An 8,602-nucleotide genomic window follows, 5' to 3' on the forward strand; every position below is an offset into this window, starting at 1 on the left:
CATGTGCTCGGGGTCCAGGGTTTCCACGCTTCTTCTGTAATGGGCACAGTGGGCCCCAGAGCCAGCCAGCTTGATTTACCTCAATTAGCAGTAAGGACTTGCATGTTTGTACATACATATATCAGCCTCCCACTGATAATCCACTTAGCCAACTTCAAAGGAGCCCTCCAGAGCCAGCTTGCTGTCTTGGGTTTTATCACATTTATATCCTGTATTTCTTTAGCAGGGCTTGCCAACAACGCATCTTTAAAGCATTCCCTGGCTTAAGAGCGGGGTTTGCCGCTTTGACAGGGCGGGCTCTGAGCATCATTTTGCCCTAGCCAGACCCCACCAGATTTCCTTCTGTGCATCCAGATATGGTGGACCCGCTGCCAGGTAGGATACTTACAGACATACAAAGTGGACAATGAAAACAGGACCTCAGAATGAGCAATAATGATGCCAATACGGAGAATCAACATGTGTCTGCTGAAGATTTCAAATGCCCTCCTCTGGTAAGAGTGGTTCCCTGGCTAGAAATCCAAGCAGATTTAAGTTTCATGTCATTACCCATCCATTTACTTGTGAATAATAGCAGTGTTCGCCCTACCAGGAGGTAATGAGAAACAACCAGAGGGAATGGAAGCTTCCCTTCCTAGTGGCCCTGTAAGGACAATCTCCAGGAGACTTGCTATATCTGGAGCTTTTCTGCTCCGTGTGTAAGAGCTCATCCTTAATCAGTAACCCCTCTCCTGAAGCTCATCCAAAAGTCAGATGTGCAAATATGACTGACTGACATTACAAATTCAGAGAAACATGGCACATTATGAGTCAGCAAGAATAAATCACTTTGTGAGGAGAAACAATACTTTTCATCCAAAGCTTTTTTAAAAAAATCATAATCGTGTCTCATGCCAACTACATGTTGGACTTCAGTTTCCATCCTCTATAATCACAACTCAAAAACATTTGCCACAAGTTAGGGAAACGTTCAATTTCAGGCAAAGACTTGTGCTCCTCCCCACAATGCCCGCCCCCTTTTCTTTCTCATTCCTCCTCTTAGATTTGATAGAATCACACTGGGCTAGGCTCTGACCCCATATCTGACACTTACTTCGTCTCTCTGAACCTCAGTCTCTTCTTCTGTACACCAGGGATAATTGCACCTGACTTGCTAGCTTGCCTTACTACAATATTGTAAAGATTCAATTATAGGGTTTAATTGCTTTGGAAACTACCGCTATTGGTTTTCACATTGACTCCTTTTGTCTGCAGGCTCCTCAGCTGTTTTCGATGAGAGGGATGTCAGGAGTGACTTGCATCTGCCCGGGGAAGAAGCTGATCTGAACTCAGTCTCTGCCCAGGCCTGGCGTAGCAATCCACACTATTTTAAGTTGAGCCAATATGCAGTCCCATAAACAGAAAAACGTATCTTTTGGCAGTCATCATTCTTTCTCTTTAACAGGTTGGCATCTCGTCCTGCAAACGGACGTGAAGAGCCCATGAGTGTGGCTCCATACCCAATGACAACATGCTAAGCTAAAGAGTAAACAGAGCAAGCCATGCAAAGGCCCTATTTCCAGAAGTAAGAGGGCAGCACTCTTCTCATCAAGCCACAGAGCTAGCTTCCTGGTCACCCACTGCATGATGCACCCACGGCAGAGCCCATGAATATGGAGTTTCGCCCCACCCTGGCCTGATTAAAGGCCACAGGAGACACTCTTGCAGTCCCAAAAGCCACTGACGACTTCAAGATTCAGATTTCCGAGGTTTAGTTAATTTCAACTCTCCTAGGTTAATTCTCACTGTGAAAATTACATATCCTGTTTTTTTCCCCTGTGACAAATGTTCTACTCAGTCTCATAACTTCAGTCCAGGCAATCCAAGTGCCTGTCTACACTGGTGGTAACTTCAGGGAGGGTGTGTTGACCAGGATCTATATCCCAGCAGAGCGCGTTTTGTTGTTCTGATCTCCCTGAGCTCCATTAGACATTCCATTGGTGGGTGGGGGCTCGAGTATTTCTACATGGAAGCATTTTATGGGACAACGTGCCTTCACAAACTTTTCTGCCCTCCCTGCATCAGATAGTTAACCATGGAGACTAACATGACAGTTCCTTTCGATTGCAACCAAACTGGTGTGACTCCTAATGGGACGGCCTTAAGTGTAGCAGCTTGTGGTACCCTTGTGCTCAGGATCACCAAACCTGGGACACCAGGGTTATGCCAAGAATTAACAACCAAACCACCCCCACCCCACCCCCCAAAAAATACTGATCTCCCAATGATTCTTTCAGGTTTATAGGAAAAGATTATCACTCATCTTTCACTTGGTCCTACCCGAAGGGAAAAATGCGTCTTACCAATGCCTGGACTTGCTTATTAGAATCTCCGCGAAGCCCATTTCCTCAGAGGCACTGCAGTTCTCGAGTATGACCAGCAGATGGCACTGTTGGTCCAAGGACATGCATCCAGGCGTTCCTGGAGACGCAGACGCCCCTACAAATTCTGTGCTAAAATGTCCCAAATCTTAATTTTCAACCTCTTCCTTTCTTAGATTGTACTTTTAGATATCTTAGCCTTCCAAAGCCCGAAGAATAGAAGCAGGAAATTGGAAACTGCCTCTAAAACTCTCCGCGGGGCCGGAAGAATTCAGGGGACTTGCCACCGAGCAGGGGCAATAGGGAAACGACGCTGCCATCCCAGGCCTCAAAAGTTCAGCAGGAAAAGCCCCTCGAGAGGAGACTGAGAGGTTCAGGATTTGGGTTTAGCCAACGCTCTTAGCATCTGGAAGTTTCCGCCCACTCGAGGAGGGAGGACACCTGGGCCGCACGGGGTTGGGGCCGCGACGCCGTGGCCGGCCCCGCGCGGCCCAATGTTAGCATGTCATTGTCACCCTTCCTAATCCCTCCGGGCGGGGTCCGCGACAGCCGCGCGGCCCGGGAATCGCAGACTGATTGGAAACGACTATTCCCCTTTACACGATTGCGCGGCGGTCGTGAAACAAACAGTAACGAGCCGCCTACGCAACAGGAAAGTTCGAAAGGGGCTGAAAAAAGAAAGTCGGGGACTAGTCCCCCCTACCCACCATGAGTGCAGGGGACCCTCCAGCCTCCGCTTCTCCCACATTTAATTATTACGACGCCCCATCCTCACCCCCAAACCCGGATACCTCCACTCCCTACCGCCCAGCCAGCGCCTCCCAGACCGAACCAGTGCCTGCGAGGCGTCTATTGGAGGCCTCCAGGAGAAAAAGCGACCCGGGTTAGTCTTTGCGGGTGCCCCCTTAGTCTCAGCCCGACGTTCCGACGCGGGAGGCTTGCGGAAGGTTGGACCGCACTCTGGGGGCCCGCTAGAGGGCGCAGCAGCCCCGCAAATCTTACCCTCTGGTTTGCCAGCTCCCTTCGGCCGCTCCAGCTCCAGGTCCCCCGACAGCACAGCCCGGACCGCGGCTCGCCCACCTTCGCCTGGGACGTTCTACGCTAACACCGTCCGGCCCCCTGCCCCGCCACACCCACACTTACAGGGCCTCTTTCACTCCCTTCCTCCACGCCCTCCGCGGCTCGGACACCCGGAGGACGATGGGGACGACCGTACTATCCGGGTTTCTGCGCCCTCGCCCGCCGCGCTCCTGGCCTCAGCGCTGCAGCCGCCGCTGCGCCCCAAGCAAGACGCTTGGCGTTTGCATTGTTTTTGGTTGAGACCTGAGAGGCGGCCGGACCGGGTGGAGGGAGTGGGGCTGGGAGGGGTGGAAAGAAAGGAACCGGGGGTTTAGGGTTACAGTCGCCCGCCAGCGCCTCCTATGGGCTCGAAAGCGACATGGGCGGGAGCAGCTGCTCGCGGTGAAGGCCCCAGCAATAGGTCCGACACTGCGCCCCCTCCGCTTTTACGAACTGAGCCTCCACCAGTAACCCCTTGCCAGACGCTCTCCTGTGCCGCGGCTGCCCAGCGCACACTCGCGCCCGCCTACACCTCTCGCTCCGTTTTCGCAGGGAAGGGAGGTGGCAGTAAGAAGAGAAGGAAGTGCCCCAAGGCCGAGGTTTTCTGTATCCCCCTCCGTTGTACTTCTAACCGATCCCTGGCTCACTATTCAGTTTTAAACAAAAGGAAATGCCAGTGAGCAAATTCAGCAAAAGACTAGCACTAGCCGAGACCAGACTAGAACGCAGTGGGAGAAAGCAATTTGCCCCTTGCCCTGCATCCCATGCGGGGGGAGGGGACAGGGGAGGCGGGCCCGCAAGACCACCCTGCATCGCCCCGACAGCTGATGCTGCTCGCGGACCCCGCGAAACCAGACGCGATAGACGCGGAGAGCCACACCTTTCGGTCACATAGCAGGATTTTAACTCTTTCACCAGAATCGCTACTTTTCCATCATCAACATGTAACCGTCTCGCAGCTCCTTGGAGGCCAGATGAGTACCTCCCACCGCTGGAGTCTGCGGGAAGGCGCTGACCACCGAGTCCCCAGGACGCGTCCCAGCGCTGCGCGCCGCCCACGGACGGTCCCCAGGAGGCACAAAACCCGCCCGCCTCGGCGCCAGACGCGTTTGCAGCTGGAAAGCTTAGCCCGATGCCCCTCCCCTTCCACCCCTCCCTAGCCCGCGCCCCGGGAGGAAAGCGGACTTGGGGCCGAGAGCCGGGAGCTGGGCTCTGCTTAGGGTCCTTCTTGGTCTATATAAGGCTAGTGGAAGCACAGAGGGTCTGCCACGGGTTCCTTATCAGTGTCTCCTCCCCCTCCCCTCACCCTACCTCCTCCTTCTGCCTCCCCCTCGCTCTCAGGACCTCGATTCTGGAGTCCAGATACATTTGGGTCAAACGAAAAGCAAGACTTACAAGAGCCGCGAAGGAAGGACTGACCAGGGTGTCAAAGCAAGGCTTGTCTGGCCTTCGCTTGTCGGGGAGCGGAGGAAGGGCCAGCCCTGGTTATCGTGAAGACTAGAAAAGAGGAAGCCAAGGGGGCTGGAAAAGAGGAAAGGGATGCAAAGCAGCAGCACCAGAAACCTGGTGGGTCGGATGGGGGGTGGGGTGTAAAAAACAGAGCCAACGCGGCAGCAGAAGTGCGCACGCCCGGGGCGCTTCTTCCTGCCCTCCAGCGGCCCGTGGGGCTCGCGGGGCTCCCGGGTGTTAGTACGGGGAGCTGCGCGGATGATTGTCGCGCCCATTTGCCCTAGACCTCTCTTCCTGTTTTAAAAAGCTGCCTAGTTCTGGTGGGGAGCGACCGCGGTGAGGCGATCCAAAACATTGAGCAATTAGGCTGTGGAGCCAAAAAGCCATTTCCCACACCGCCCAGCCCCAAGCTTTTCCAGGCAGCCTGGCCAGGCTCGGGGCACCCGGACCTGATAAGGGCCATTCACGCTCCCCCTCCAGCCTGGATTTGCCTCTCACTCTCAGAGGTGAGTGACAAGTTCTTCCAGACACTTTTTCTATACATCCTAATGTCTTCGTGGGGCTGCGGGAGCAAAGTGCAGGACGGACGCTACAGCTGCGGGACAGACGGACAACAGACAGACAGCCCAGAACTTCCTTCCCGGCCGAGAGGTTTGGTAAGGCCATTGGCAGCTCCTGCACACCTGGCCAGGCAGCCTGGACTCCAGGCCCTCTCAGGCAACTGTACTCGGGCCGGGCCACACCCCCTCTCGCTCTGAGCTGGCCGTGACCACCCTTTCCAAACAGAACCGCTGTTCCCAGTTGTTTCCAAGCCAAATGAACGTCGCCCGCTCCCCTTGCGCTGCGGGGAAAAATTAACCTCATGTGTAAACAGAAAAGCCGATTTCCATGGGGATAGACGACAGGGAAAGGAGGGGCGCAAGGAGACCGCTCCACAAGGAGCAGGGTGCAGGGAGGCCCGTGCAGACAGCAGAATAGAGACTGGGCTCTGGAGAAGATGAAGCAGCACAGGTCTAGTGCAGGCGGCAAGTGCCACGCATCCCCGCGCAGAAATGGGCCATGCGAGGGAGGTCCGGGGCTTCGGTAACCGGAGGCGGGTGGTGAAGATGGTTCCCCTCCCTCTTTCTGTCTTACCTGGAACCAAGTTTTTCCGTTCCAAGTCATCCCTAACTTCCCCTAGAGAAGTTGGGCACTTTTCTGGCGACCTTCCTTCTTTCCTTGCTGTGGCCCGGAATGGCAGCAGCAGAGCTCCGGGCTTTGCAAAAACGGCTCCACCGAGGAAGGGGGCGCGCCAAGACGGGTAGTGGTGGGGAGCACAGCGCAAAAGAGGGCCCCTTCGAGCACTGTTCGAAATTCCTCAAATCCCAGTTGCTGGAATGCGAGGCGACTACGACTTCTTCACTCGGGGCCAAATGTGTTTGTCATTACTCCAGACCGCCTGCCCGCCCGCCCGCGCCGCCGTCGCCCCCACACTAGGACGCGCAACCCGAGCGCATTGCGGGGCTGGCGCCCCCTCTCCCTCACACTTCACTGATCCCACAAATCGCAGGAGAGCTCCCAAAATCCTCGCCAGTTCGAGTCCCCTCTGCTTGTCTTGCAGCTGCCACGGTTGCGCTGAAATCTGGCCGCGGTTCGCAGCCGGCGCTGCGCCGTCCAGTAATTATGCGTCCTGGGCCGGCGCCGATTGTACCCAGCGGGCACCCGAGGTCCGGTCTCCTCCAGCCGAGCCCTTCACTCCAATCCTCCCTGCAACCCTCCCGCGCCCCACTTGGCGCTCTTCTCTCCCCACCTCCGCCGGTGTTTCAGCAGCGCTCCGTGCCACCGGCGACAACTTTGTCCCGCCAAACCGCGAACAAGGAATGAAAAATACTCATTAAAAACCTGTCGCCTTCCAGGACCTACTGCCAAAAAGAGGGCAAACACCTCTGCTCCCACTCACAGCATTACTTGGTGCTACTTCTAGTATACACTAATTCCACCCTAACCCCAAAAGAAACCTCAAAAATGTGAGCCTAAACAATTTCTTTGGGAGACCATAGAGTTGTTAGAAAAACACTGCTTTTAAAAATAGGTCTGGAAAATGTTTTCTTTTTTAATCCCTAGACTTTCGAACTCTACGGTTATCTTCCCTCCAAGTGAAATTTATTCAAAATAAATTACTTTCTGGACACTCCACTGAAATTCAACTCCAATTTTGTTTTCTCCTTATTGCCCAAAGTTGAGTGAAGTTACTTTACTTCTTCTAGCCCAACAGGCCTGACAGGGACTTCTCTTAGAAACAAATTTTTTTTTTCTTCTCCCTTACCTTCTCCTCTTATGTTAATTCGAAATGAAAATCCTACATATGCAGTAAAAAGTGTGTCCACGGCCTGCAGTCTTCCCCTGTAGTCCCCTCCTGTTTCTCTCCCTCTAGCTCCAACTGTAGTGGGCTCAAAAACCGCGTTTTGTAATTGATTCAATGTTATAGTCCATCCTTCTAAAACTAATCATTTGCTCTAAGTAAATAGCTGTCAGGAAATGAAGCCCCACCCCCTTGGCCTCTTCAAAATAAAAGTTTCCAAGAACTCTGTGCGCTCTGAATCTCCCAACCTTCAGATTGTGCCTTCTCGGTTGCTCTTACGCAATCAAGGGGTCCAGCCCCAACCCCCAGACTTCGACAACAACTGGGGGGCGGGGGAGAAGCAGACCAGATGGGGTGGAGGTGGGAGAAGGGGGAGGCGATGATGCTCTGCGGAGAAAGATGTTCTTGAAAACAAACTGCCCATCATTTCCCGAATGAGTTTACCTCCTCATTTGGGGGGGGGGGGTATTTCCTACTCCGCTATGCTGCTTAGTATCCTCTCCGAAAGGAAGAAAAATGACACGTAAAATTGTACTTAATGCCCAGAGAGAACATAAGTCTGGAATCGAGAAGTATGCTTTCTGCAGAAATTCCCAGGCCATACAGAAACAGGGTCCTTGGGAGAGGTCTCCAAGAGGCTGGGTCGTTTTGAACCTGAGGTCTTTTAGGAAAAGTGCCGGGTAGTTGCTAATCCTTTAACGAGATTAGACAAACTGTTGAGCCCAATACGAAGGTGGTGGGTTGGGGGAGAGGGGAGAGTTCTTTTTTGTTTGTTTTGAAAATGGGTTTGGAAGAAAGTGCAAAGAATCTAGCGTCTGTGTAGGTTTGGAAAGATCTCCGACAGAACGACCTTTAACGGGCCACTTATCTTGTGCTTTGTTTTCGGGCTTATGTGAGCGAGGTTGTCCCGGCTTCTATCACATACATTAAAAGGCTGGGGCTTGGGCGTTCGGAGACTCTTCCACGACGAGCCCGCCAGCTCCGCGTTCAGGGGGAGGGTTCATTCTGACCCGCCCGGAGCTCCCTCTCGCCGCCCGGGTGAGACGCCGCCTGGATCGGACCCCTCTCCTTCCCCTACACCACAGGGTTAAGAGCAGAGCCCCAAACCCCTATTCCCAAGGCACGAGGCAAAAGAACGATCCTGCTCGCGAAAGAAAGGGGGCGCTGACGCTCCAGTAACCAGACCCGGGCGCTGTGGGGCTTCCTAGCGAGGGCGGGGGAGGGGAGCGCACTAACCTCCCCGCCTACTCCAATTTTGAAATCTCTTGCGAGGGTTGGGGGGTCGTCCTTTACCTTCACCCCACCACGGTCAGAATTCCCAGGTCCAGCTTAAGACTGGAACGTTGGCCAGCCATCACCTTCTCCCCCATCAGGAGGGTGGACAAGGGACAGT

General features: G+C 54.0%; 1 protein-coding gene across 1 annotated transcript in view; it reads right to left on the bottom strand.

Annotated features, from left to right (window-relative positions):
* The window catches only part of PDGFRA (platelet derived growth factor receptor alpha), a 45,789-nt gene extending 38,467 nt beyond the window's left edge, over nt 1-7,322 (bottom strand). Inside the window, exon 1 of the mRNA XM_090266862.1 lies at nt 7,174-7,322. The gene's annotated coding sequence lies outside the window, so the exon portion shown is untranslated. The remainder of the gene's footprint in view (nt 1-7,173) is intronic.
* Between the last annotated feature and the right edge of the window lie 1,280 nt (nt 7,323-8,602).

Source organism: Furipterus horrens, unplaced genomic scaffold, assembly GCF_987537825.1.
Source record: "Furipterus horrens unplaced genomic scaffold, mFurHor1.1.pri manual_scaffold_2, whole genome shotgun sequence".
Taxonomy (NCBI): Eukaryota; Metazoa; Chordata; class Mammalia; order Chiroptera; family Furipteridae; genus Furipterus; species Furipterus horrens.